A 13,531-nucleotide genomic window follows, 5' to 3' on the forward strand; every position below is an offset into this window, starting at 1 on the left:
GCAGGGTCCCCTAGACCAGGTTGCACAAGATCCTGTCCAGGCAGGCTGGAATATCTCCAGAGAAGGAGACTCCAGAAGCTCTCAGGGCAGCCTGTTCCAGTACTCTGCTACCCTCAAAGTAAAGGAGTTTTCCCTCATCTGAGAAACGCACTTTGTGAAAATACTGAGTAATGCTACACTTGTGTGGACTAAACAAGAGAGTAAAGCTTCCCCTCCCCTTCTCCCTCCTCTCCCCTCATGAGCAGGGCTAGGATCCCAGCTGAAAGAAAACCCACTCAAAGGCTTAGGAGGAGCCCTTCCTACATATATCACAGACCTCTCTGTGATTGAATGTCTAGATGCCACAGAGAAAACAGATCAAATTCTTGGCAGTTTTAAGCTCAACAGTGACAGGACACTTTCACCAAGACACAGCTCATCCAATGTGACCCCTGTCTCTCCTTTTTTGGGGGGCCTGCAGGCTCAGCTCTGCTCATAGGGCACATGCTGAGTGGAAGCAAATCCCAGCACACCCTCAGACCACACCAGAGGCACAGCTGAGGCTGCACAAGAGAAGCAGAGCCAAGCAGGAGACCCTACAGTAATTTGCATGGGGAGCTGAGCCCGAATGTGTGCATGCAATCCCCATCTTAGATAAATGATCTCCACTTGTTAAAGGTCCTATTTCTGGGATTTTCAAAAAAGCATTTTTTTCGAAAGAAATTTTTGTCTCCATTTGAAATGGAAAAGGATAAAGTGTTCCAGGTGAACGAAGTCCATCTCAATCTCTAGCTTAAGATGGGTAAGTTAAGTCTTTTATTCTTTTTAGGTTGGTTATAATTTGAAAAAACTTTTACACTTTCCCTTCCAGCCCTTATCCACAACAACTTCTGTATGCCTCCTGTTTCACTCCCAATCTCAAATCCCAGAGCCCTCTCTGGTTCATGTGGACCCTTCCATGTCCAGCAGAAGTGGATAGGGCATCCCAATACCAATCCACAGACTTTGTAGGGAGTCAGATATTTTGGGATTGCAATGAAGTGGATGGAGGTGAGCTTCAAGATGCCACCAAGTTGTCAGACTCAGGTAGAATGCTAACAGTGGAGAGTAATGCACTGGAAGTGGTAGCAGCTGTTGTGAACTCATGTGCTTCAGGCATCAGACAAAATATTAGCAGGTATTCAAATGCTCTATGATGTTCTTCTATTCTCCAATATGTTATCATGGCACAACATGCACTTACAAGGTGACCAAGGTCAGACTCTTAAATCCTTCAAGTGAGGAGCTAGAGGATTGAATATATCACAGTATTTACTCTCTAGAGAGCAGAGAATAAATATTTCCACTTGCCCAAGTACTGTTCTAAATAATCTTTCTCCTTTTGTGGCTTTTTGGGTAGCACATCACAGCTTGCTTCTCTAGACTCATCACAGCTTTCACAGCCCTGATGAGGCTTATGATTGCTTTAATACACCAGATCCTTGAGTAAACCCAGTGGTACTATCTGAGGCTTTCATTAGGGATGTTACAGCTAAAAATAGCAGGCATGCTCAGAACCCATGGTGATCTGTATCCCCTCTACAATGAATAATCCTCTTGTTTTTCTTTTTCTCAAAACATGCTTTAAATGTGGGGATTTTTTACAGTATTTTACTCTACTGGAAAATTTATAGCCTTTATCTTTTCTTTTGTCGTGCTTAAACTTAGGGTAGCGACAGAAGTACTGAGCAACAGCAAGAGCTGAGCTAAGAACACCATCCTCTACAAAGAAAAATCATGGATTAAGTTGCTTCCAGGGAGAACTATTTATGATTCAGTCTGAAAATAAAAAAGACAATGAATAGTATCCCTTAGCAACCCTGACAAAATCCTTGCCTTATAGCAAAAAATAAACTGTTAAGTTCTATTATATACGATCACGTTAAGTCCTCAAATCAGAGATAATTTAAAGCTTGTATGGTCCAGAATGGTGTCTTTAAGCCCTCCTTATAGCACTGTGGTTCAATTTAGCCATCTTTGCAAAATTAGCTTTCGCAAAACTTTCTCAAAATGTCACTCTCTATCATTGAAGAAAGAGCAAAATTCACCCAAGGTGACAGGAGTCCTCTGCAGCATCCCAGCTCTCGGGCCCTTCCCTCCTCCTCCTCTCCCCAGGTGCTTGAGGGAGTTACTCTTCTTCCCAAAGCAGCTCATCTTTCAGTGTGGGGGAACTGAAAATTCAAGCATGGAAAATCACCAGGTCTCTGATACCTTCTCCTGCAAACTCATTTCTTCTCCTGGGATATTCTAACCTGACATAAGTAATAGCAGAAAGAAAGAAAGGGTGAATAGAAAATTACTATCCTTATACTTTTGTTTTGGCTTTCTCTAACATGCAGGTGGGTGTTTCAAAGGTGGGTAATTGGCACTGAAGAAGGTAGCATGGGAGCCAGTGGAATAGCCCTGTAAATGTATTTTGGCTGTCAGTGATCATTGTGAAAATCCTTTCTACCAGCACCTGCAAGACAACATGGATGGATAGAATTGGAACAAATTAATTGGAGTTAATTTTGATATTTAACAGGAAATCCTCATGAGTGGAATCTCGGAGAAAAATGTCAAAGTTTAATTGCTTTCTGCATTTTTGCACACACACACCTACACAGAAAGAGCTGACACAGAATTCCTTTGCAGATTCAGGGCTCCAGTGTTCTTCCTGTTTCTGGAAACCTTAGCTGGCGGTCTGTGGTCATCCAAACTCCCCAGCACAGCAAGCTCTCACACCAGCATTGCAGGCAGCTGAAGAAATGCCCTGTTACCTTCTGGACACCCAAGAGCAGGGCTTTGTGTGGCTAAGCCAGAAGTTTATTTATAGGCGCAACTAAACCCAGAGGTTTAATAGTTTCTTCTTCGTGCATGTGGCAGTTACCATGACATTTGTCTTTAACAAAGTATAGATTTTAGGTAAAACCAAATGCATATAAAAAGATAAAATCCAAAATAGATATAGCATTTTTCCACACTTTCTAAAATGGAAAATGAAGAGAGTTTGAACAGTTCCAGCCGTTGCTCTCGCTCTGCTCACGCCCAGCCAACAAGCTGCCAGACCAGGGAGCTCTATATAGCCCTGATGTGTCTGGAGACACTGCTTGTCATATTAACCCCGTCCTCAATTAACATACAAAATCATCAGGGACAGCAGAAGACTTTCTGTAGCAATGACCCAAGTGATTTTATGAGTGTTTAGCAGGCACTGGGCTCACGTCTATAGTGCAGGACTGTTTGCTTCCAGTCCTGGCTTATACTGTTCCCTGAATGCCTGTTTATTACAGGATGTGAGGATGATGGGACATACAGACATCTGTGCTAACCTCACTGTGTTCCCTGTCTGAGTCCTGCCCTAATTAAATTTGGGAGCCTGCTAATTTCTCCACGGACTGGTTTGCAGCACAGACAGCAAGTTCTCTGCTGAGATAATGAAACTGTTATAATCTGTAGGATATGTTTTCCTGGGCAGCAGAATTTATACTCAGGGTTAAAAAAAAAGAGCTGAAAAAGCTTGAGTTTTTACCATTTTTCAGTCTAAGATGATAACCAATATTTTTGCTGCTCCCTGAGAATTCCCACCATGCCATTGACAACCTGGTGAATGACGATGCTCTGCCACATCTCTGAATCTCAAACATGTTGGAGTTTGCTGTAATTTGTAATATGCTGTACTGCAGAGCCGTTTAGAAGTCAACATGATATATTTGTTATTAGTAGTCAGTGCTTTTGTTTTTCTCAGTGAGCAGAACGAGAAGCCAGCAATCCCACTGTGCTAAGATGGGGCTGGAGAATAACACGGCTCAGCCTCTATCTTCCCAGCCCTGTCTGCAGGGAGGACTAATGCTGTTCTCAGCATTCCTCTGACATTCCCTGGGAGGTGCTCAGGGATGTATTATCTTTATTTATTGAGACCCTATCATGACTTGGATCACTCCTTAACAAGGTCACCATAATCACATTGCAATCAGGCTGCCCTTTCCTTTCCCAGTCCTGTAATTAGTGTTTGCCCTTGTAACTGGAAGATTAACCACATGACCTATTATTAACCTCTCTCCACCTATTATGATCTCTTTGGTGTTCCTTTTTAATGTAGATACTGTTGAAACAGGGGCTGTTCTAATTATATTGTATTAGCATGGGAGAGATTCTCAAATACGTGGGGAATATGCTGATTATAGATTTAATGATAACTGCAAGTATCAGAAAGTGTAACTGTTGTATAATTAGAGAGAAACTCCAGTGCAAAAACACTTGGCTCTCACTCAGTACTCACTGCAAATCAACATGGCTCCACAGGACAAATTGGTGTACATATGGAGATACCTTGTCTGTCCCATGGAGACTCATTCCAGGCAGTTCAGTCCTGATGCTGACAGTGAAGTAACAGAGGCCTCTGTATCCTCATCCTGGGTGGTTTTCAGCTCTCAGCAGGTGGATGTTCACCCCTCTATTGAAAGACCTTCTCACACTGCCCCAGTGCTTGCTCTGCATCTCCACCACGGCCTGGAGTTGTCCAGGAAACACCTGGTCTGGCCAAGGGCAAGATGTAAAATTAACAAAACATAAAAGGAAGGATACTGATGTCTGCAATTGCATTATATTTATTACAATTACTACAGTTATCACAAATTTTTAATGGCTCTGAACCAAGATACCAACTCACAGCCTCCTGAGATTTCTTATCCTGTGAACCTAATTGAACAAATCCTAAATAACCATTGCAAACAGAGCACTAGCCACTGAGTGGACTGTATCATTATTTTGGGGCTAAGGATTCTGAGTCAGCAGGCCTTTCATATAGCTGTGAGTAGTCCCTTGGTTTCAGGGCTAAAAGGGCTTGAAAGAGAAGTGACTATACAAATGTTTTTGAGGCTAGTGCACCTCAAAAAAAAATCTGATGTTTAATCATGGTTAAAAAAAGCAAAGTGAGTTGTATAAGTGTTATTCTGAACTATTCATCCAGTTTGGAGGGTTCATTGGGAATGTGCTCTCATACCTTTCCAAAAGCCGTTGAAATGCCAGTTACCCTCTCCAGTGCCAAGGGATCTGCGTCTGTACAGGTGTATCTTTCCTGATCCCTGTACCATGTTCATCAGATCTCCTAATTCCCGGTCATCAGGTAAGAACAGTGCTTCTCCTCAGAAACACCCCGTACTCCTAGCTTTACTGAAATGGTTAGAAAAGAAGTGTGTGGATATGGAGTGCACATAGATGCATAAGGAGTCCCTGCTATCTGCTGGGGGGTGGATGAGGAAGCACCTAACAGTTTATTACCAGCTTCTGTTGGTTAACACATAGCATTGCACAAAGTATTTCCTCCTCTTGGGTTAACAGTAATCTGATACTGTTGTTTCTCCGCTTCATTCATGGTGACAGAATTAGATTGTACATGGGATACAAGAGGTCTAGTCCACGATTATGTCTGAACTGACTGACTGACTTTCAGTCAGTCATCCTCACCATCCTCCTGGCTGGTGAGGATGCCATGGCTGCATCTGTGCTTGCTCCCACCTGGGCCCCATCTGCGGACCCACCTGCCTTGCAGTTTGGATGCAGACTCTGATAAACTTGGGAGCGAACACACCTGACTGATACTCTGCACTAGTCCTGCAAGTCGAGAAGGGTGTACAATTTCAACCTGTAAAATTATTCAGGCACAGCGGAGCTATTGGAGTTCTTTTCTGTGCCTCCAATTCAGCAGCAGCTGAAGTGACTCATGTACATGTTAGGGCCCATTCACTGGTTTTGTGTTTGCCCTGTGTCTATTTGCTGATCCATCCTAAGCTGGTCCAGAACTCAATTCAAATCCTACCCAACTCAGGGTGAGTCTTTCCTTTTGGACTGGGGCCCAGATGAGCACAGATGTTCAGGCTCATCCTCTGTGAACTCTTCGTGAGCCGCAGCGAATCAGACAGCAAAGTCTCTCTCCGCGTGACAGGACCCCAGTGCAGCCAGGGGATGTGGGGCACACGTGCAGGGGGAGGGATGTTGTGGAGCTGTGGGCACCACCACCATGTCTCTGTGCCATGAAGGTCATCCTCAGATCTCTAGAGCTGTAATTCAACAGCCATCAACACCCAAGGGCTCCCAGTGCTGCCGGTGGTCCTGGAATTTGATATTCGGGATATAATTCTGGGGGTAGCTGCAGCAGACATATCAGTGAAGGCTGAATTTGGTGATATCCTGCCCCAAAAAAACAAAATAAAATATGACAGTGACCAGCTCAGTGATACCATCTTTTTACTTCTGTTAGCACAGAGTAACAAATTTAAGCAGTATTTTAATCTAACAGCTTTCATAACAAGTAAAAAGCCCTAAATGACTTCACATTTGTTGACGAAATTATCCCATAAAACGATCTCATAAATCCAACACTCTAAAAAATTCTTGCAACACTTTATGTTTTATCTCTATTACAGCTTGCTGTAATCACAAAAGAGAAAAAATTTAAAGCCATCTAAAACTCGCAAACAGGTGGAAAGGAGGATTTTTATGATTTATGGTCTAATCTCCTTTCCTCAGCTTTTTGGGATATCAAAAGTGATAGTTTAATCACACATCTATCTATGCCAGGAAATAAAGGAAAGACATATGTGAGATGAAGGGGGAATTAAATCCAAGCAGCAATTCTGTGTGGTCTGGCAATTGGAAGAAAATCATCCATGTTTGCAGCTAATTCAAATTCACTTACCAGAGGATGCTTCTTAAAATATTTCATTTTCGACTTAATTTGGCTGCACTGAATCCGAACAGTACTAACTGATTCTCATTTTTCATCTGCACACAAATGTTTGAATGTTGTCATTTTCCAATCTACCAGGCCAAGGAAAGACTTTCCACACGGACCTGACAGCACTGCTGAGATATCTTTGCTGTTAGAGTTTTGCTCTCTGGTGAAGTTCTGGTGGTGCCTTCCCAAATGTCTTGGAGGAAAAATTGGAAGAACTGCATTTTCATGTGAAGAAAAATGGTGGTCAGGTATTTTCCATGTCCAAAATCATGAGCTTCATGAGTTTCCCCTGTGTTGTTGGAGGAATAAAGTATCTGAGATTTACAAGTCAACACTGATGTAGTTTACCTGGGAATGTTGGTGTACCCCTCCAGTTTCTCAAAACTTGCTGAGAAACAGAATGTTGAGTGGGCACAGAGCTGAGGGTAGAAATACCTGCCTGGGGGCTGAAATAAGCAAAGGCTCATTAACATTCAGAATCCACTTGATAGGGAGAAGCCACAACAAACTCCAAGATTTAAGAAACCGCTGGGGGTATACGCTGTGTGAAGGGTTAAAAAAAACACTCTTAGGGTTTCTATTAATCCTGTCGAAGTGGCAAGACCCCCTAACTTGGGCACGAATCATGACTACTTTCCTACAATCTGTGGCAGTATATTTTTCCATGCTGCCCATGTCTAGCAGAACAGCAGATGATACCAGGGATGAATGGGAGGGCAAAGTCTTCTATTTTGCAGTATGATGGCAGCAAGCACTGGGACCTCTGCTGGTAGTAGAACCTGATGATTTTTTCAGACTTGTGGTTAAGAATGCAGGCAATTAGCAAACTTCTTAAAGTCCTAAGGGAATGTATTTTATTAGTGTGGAAGGACACACTGGGCTGTAACTTTCCTAATCCCTGCCACAACACAAAGAGAAAGAAAGTGGAATAGGAGCATTCACACAAGGTTTCTCATGAAAAACTGAACAAAACATGTTTTAAAGCACTGCTCTATGATTCTGGACATATAGTCATAGTCCTGAGTGTCTTTCAAATTAGTCATCCCTGGTTTACAATGATAAAATTTTCTTCAATCCCATCTCTGCATACTTCCTACAATGCCTCCTACCTACAACCCTTCCCCTGCTGTCCCTTGGCAGCCACTTGCCCTAGCTCCTGCTGAGCATTGAGGCAAATGCTCATATTTGCCCCTTGCCCACCTCCACCAGTAGGATTCCCTGTGAATTCCCAGCATCAAACATCCCTCCTGCCACCACTGATGAGCCATGAGGTGAGCTCCCTTTTCAACACCAAGCATTCACCACTTCCATTGGTCTCGGGAGGATCAGAGCTGCTGTGTTACTGCTGCCTGCCATGTTCTGAGGTGATTTTTCCAAAGTTTCTCTGATTATTCACAAGCCACGTGCTCACATATTTTGCATGCAGTGGTTTATTTCTTCTGCTTAATGGAAGCTGATGCTTTACATGGAGAAAGGCCTTTTTTATGTGAATCATGCAGAGTGTTCAAGACACAATTTGCCTGTGAGAAATCCTGGAGTTAATGTGACCTGACAACATAAAGTTTGGTTCTTCGTGCCTAGTTCTCAAAAAGTTTGCAAACATGAAACCTACAATTTATGGCTAGCATTGGTGCAAACCACTTTTTAGGGAAGAAATATAAATTTTTTTATTTGCATTGAAAACTCTAATTTGTGTATTATCAAAGTAAGATCTTTCTTAGTTGGAAAAGGTTTGGTACCGCACAGAGAGAGCACTTTCCAGACCTGTGGCACTATTTCAGTGACAAAGAAGGGAGTGACATGAGCAGGCTGTAATTTCCCCGCAGAACTTGTGTGGGAGTTCAGCTGCGTGCGTGCGTCTGTGTGTGTGAGAAAGAGAAAGGGACAGGCAGAGAGAGGAAGAAACTTGCTGCATTATGCATTAATTTGAGTGTATGTAGGCAGATTATAAGGCAGAATTTTCTCTCCTGGGGGCCCAGAATTAGGTCTTAATTTCGTGTCAAGGTACTTACGTAGAAGTGCTACAAATGAATTTCCGGTGTGCAAAACTGCCCACCGCTTTAATTATGGCCGTATTTAAAAAAAAACTACCATTCACTTCATTGGTTTAGTCCACTTATGGCTCTGAATGGCTCAGGATAATAGAAGCTTGTATTGTAATTGCTCACCCCAAATATGACCTAACTCCTTTTTATCTTACCCCTCCTTTTCACTGCTACCAGAAAACTTGCAGCCCAGTACAAACAAACAAACAAACAAAACCCCAAAGAATCTTCAATGCCTCAATAGTTTAGAAGATATACTTGGTTTACTTGTTACCAGGCAAGAAGAGGAATTTTATGAGGACATCAACTCCCTTAACCTCTCAAGCCTGGCTCTCTCCTCATAGGGGACAGGGCAGTTCAGATTCAGTCACCACCTTCTCTTGATAACAGAGCTATTCCTGAGAAGTGCTGAGCACCATGTGGCAGTGTGCCAGAGAGGAAGCTGGCTGAGACCCTCTCTACTCACCTCTTCTGGTTGTCAAAACCTGGGGCAGTGAGAGAAAACCCACAGAGGAATGAGACCCACTTCTGGTAGGTGACAGTGGCTCACATTGACTTCTGACAGGACTGTGTTCAGCACTCAGTCTGACAGGCTCCTAAAACCCCAGTTGTAGGGGGGTTTGCAGAATTGCTCTTCTGTGCCATAAGGAGCTGGCAAGGTTTCAAAGTTGCCGGCACTTAGTGGGATCTGGCTCTGAAGGCAGGACCTCAGAAATACTGCGAATTAAACACCTTTCATTAAAAAGCACACGTTGCTTCAGAAACTGAGGGCTGAGGCTGTGGTTGTGCTGTTGCCAGCTGAGTTCTCCTGCTCTGGTTACAGCCCTCCCACAGGGAAGCTCTGGCTTTCACATGCCCCACAAGCAGCAGCTCGTGCTCCAACTCTCCTCTGTCTCCCCGACACACTGAGTGCTCCCAAACCCTCCCGCCAAGCCCCATTAAATTGTACAAGGGGCTTGACTTTTATGCAAATTGTCATCATTATATCCACAAACTCTGAACTAAAAAAAAAAAATAAAAATCCCCATCTGAAGTTTTCAGCTTGACAGTTTCTCTTGAAATGACAGATCCTCCATGTGCCATGTATCTAACACCCCAGTTGTATCTCTGTACATCTCTGTCACCTCCTCTCAGGCTCACAAGACCCAGAGCCTGGTACTTTCATTGCTATCGTTTTGCCAGCCCCCATCTTCCACTCTGTCTCTACCACGGGGCCATGCTGATTATTTCTTTTGTTCTGCTGTATGCTCAAACCCATTTGCTGCTTTTTCTCTTGCTCTTTCTGATCTGGCAGCACCAGCTTTGAGAAGTGCACTTAGATGTACACTTACAACAATATGTAGTACCCTGAAAGAAGATGATTTTCAGGGTTAAGGGCTCCTTCATCAAGACTGTTCTAAAATAGTCCAGTCTTTTTGAAGGAATGGGACACTTAAATGTTCCATCTCATAAGTGCTTCACCTTGAAGATGACAACAGTCTGTTATAGCTTAGTAGCTCCACTCCTGCTATTTTTGGAGAGGGGGAAACAAACTGGATCCAGAGAGGAGGAGTTTTCTTACTCTCCATAAGGGTACACTTGCTGTCATAGTCTGGATCACATACATCAGGCAACCCAGGCCTATTCTAGTTCATCCACTTCTGAACTACCCCAAAATACTGTGCCTACACACATCTGCACCTGTTTGTGTCTGACTATACATACAGGAAAGAGTTAAGCCCTGCAGCATCTCAATACTAGTCTCCTTTACAAAGGAAAAAGTAGGGTATGTTTGTTGTTTATCCTGATCATGAAGGGAATCCACAGACCAGAGATTGAAGGATTATCTCCAACCTGCTCCTTTAGAACTATCCCACTGGTGGGTTTCTTACAGCTTTTCGTAGGGATACTGAGTGTTTCATATCAACAAACAAAAATCTTCTGTAGCACATTTTCTGCCTGTATGGTGATTGTTTGTTTACCACTTCTTGCCAATATTCCTTTTACCTTCTCTATTTTCTTCACCAGCATTACTTTTTACAAGGTGCCAGATGTTTCTTCACCCTTAAAAATCCCCCAAATGCAATCAAGCCATAGCCCCAGATGACTTAAATTCTCAATTATTTTCCTGAAGTCCCTGTATAAGACAGTGCTGGGAGGGAAGATGGAGTGCTTCAGTTTTTTCAGGAACCAGTGTCAAAACAATCCTATCAGCCTATGGCGCTAAATACTTTAATTACTGTTTCTTAATTTCAAGAGACAAAACTTCAGTTGTAATAGCAAAAACATCCATCAGAAAAGGCATCATTGCCATATGATTAACAACTGTCCTGACACAACTCTGAGTTCGACATATTTGCAGGATTGTATTTTGAAAAGATAGTCAGAAGGAAATGAGTGAAGACAGAGAGAGGAATATTTAGTGCCTTCCCTGTTGCTGCAGGGCTGGAATGGAAACTGGGGACTCTTCCTGGCATGATAGCCCACTCTGTTTATGGGATTATAGCAATGGATGTCTGCATTAACCAGTATGATTCTTAGAAAATTATCAAAAGTTCTGCCCCTAAAGCCACCATTTCAGCTTCTTTAATTACAGAAGCAGGCTGTGCAGACACAGGTCAGATACTTGCCAACTGTCAGAGCTGAGTGCTGTAAGTGATGACATAAAAGCAGAGAAAATTTTGTACTAGAAGAATTTAGAAGATCTAGACACATAGAAACAGATGTTTTTTATCACTAGTGTAATAAGACTGGCTTTATTTTTGTCTGAAGAAGCTCTGTGCACAGTCCTATATCTCTCTGCTACACAATTAGCTCTGGGCAAAACCATTCCAAGGGCTGAAGACAGACCCAACTCCTATTATGCTCTGATTGTTTTTTCTGCTATATATAAATACTTTAGCAAAATTCAGGCTTAGTTACACAAGGAGGTATTGGCCAAACTTTGATAATGCTGCTCCCTGCTACAAACAAGTGTTGTACTTTCCCTCGCCAGCCACTCAACCTGAAATAACCGAAGGCATCACTGTCAGAGAGAGGTCTAAGCATTTGTGCTCCCTAAGTGAAGCCCTGGAGGCATTTCAAGAGGGACCTTCTGAAACTGAGACAGATGACATGACTAATGACTTCCCAAGCTTAGAACACAGTGATCTCCACCCATCTGCCCTCCCTTAACGTAGCTGTGTCTGCATTTTTGAGGTCAAATGATTTAATTCCTAACATGAACAGTGTCACATTTGGAGGGGAGCATTCCCCTTGCATCTCCATTGAAACATTTATTTTTTTAAACGTATGGTGAAAAAGATGCCGCCAATGTCTAACAGGGACAGTAATCCAGAAATTACCACTGCAGTCCCACAGCTCCATGACTGTGGTGAGATCTGTGCACAAAGAACAGGAAAGAGAGTAAACTGAATTCCTGGCCTGGGACTTAAAGCATCAAAATTCAATTTTCTTCGTTAAAATGAAGTTATCATCCCATTGTACCTCACTGACATTTACAGTAAACCTTATTAATTGTTTGTAAGACATCCCTATACAACACTGATGGGAATGTTTCAGATGGCTAGCAAAACTGTGGAAATTAATGTAATTCATTCCAATGCCATCCTGAGTGGGGAGCCAAACAATTATTCAATCCTCTTGACAAATTTCCAAGTAAAAAAAAAATAAATTAGTAATCATCAGTTATGGGCATGCATATGAGAGTTAAGAGTTTAAATCATTGCAGGGATTTGTAGTTAATATGCCTGGGTTGATTAAATGCAGCAAAGGCAGCCCTGACTGAACTCTCTGCAGCCCGGGAAGGGAACTGGAAGCACGTGAAAGATGAGAGTTTGTAATAATATGAGCAAAATTCTACTCAAAGTCCTGTCTGAATGTAAACCTTCAAAAACTTACACACTGCTCTAACACAACACTGTTTAACACTGGGGAAGATTTATGGGCCAGTGTTGTGAACCATTCCACCGGTGTAGCTGAATCTGGGGGGTAGTGGTGAAAAGAGCTCTTACCTTCTCTTGCTGATCTCTCCTTGATCCGTGGGCCCTGTTTCACTCACGTGACCCAGGCAAACAGTTTTAAACCTCGTAACTGGGCAATGATTTGTTGTCACAAGCAAAGCTTTGGATATAGAGCAAGCATAGGATATAGAGGAGCAGGCCAGCAAGCCACCCCAGAGGCACATTTACCATGTAAGAAAGGGATGGGGCTCCTGGAAAGGAGTCTCTTTGAAGGCTCTAAGCCATGTGGTCCATCTCTCTCCTCAGCAAAGTATTGCCTTCATCTGCAGGTGAGTGCAGCTCCCCAGCACCGTGGCTTGAGGTCCATGGTGGTGCAGCCCTGGTAAGACCTCATTGCTTGGCACCAGGGGAGAAGCAGCAGCAGCTCCATGGGAGGAACTAAGGGCCTCCACACAAAGGAAGCTGCTGGAGCAGACCCATGCACTGAAATGTCCAGAGTCTGAGTGCACTGGGGAAGGAACAGCTATGGAAACAGGAGCTGTTATCTCTGCAGGGGATATGAGGCACTGATGTTATATCATAGAATCACAGAATCATAGAATCAGCCAGGTTGAAAGGGACTTCTGAGATCAAGTCCAACCTTTGATCCAACACTGCCGTGACTACCAGACCCTGGCACTAAGTGCCACATCCAGTCTCATCTTAAAAACCTCCAGGGACAGAGAATCCACCACTTCCCTGGGCAGCCCATTCCAATCCCTTTGCAACATCCTCAGCACCCCTGAATCCCACAGTTCAGACCTGGATGA

The sequence above is a fragment of the Pipra filicauda genome, unplaced genomic scaffold, assembly GCF_003945595.2.
Source record: "Pipra filicauda isolate LSUMZ 115617 unplaced genomic scaffold, ASM394559v2 scaffold151_size3305965_pilon, whole genome shotgun sequence".
NCBI lineage: Eukaryota > Metazoa > Chordata > Aves > Passeriformes > Pipridae > Pipra > Pipra filicauda.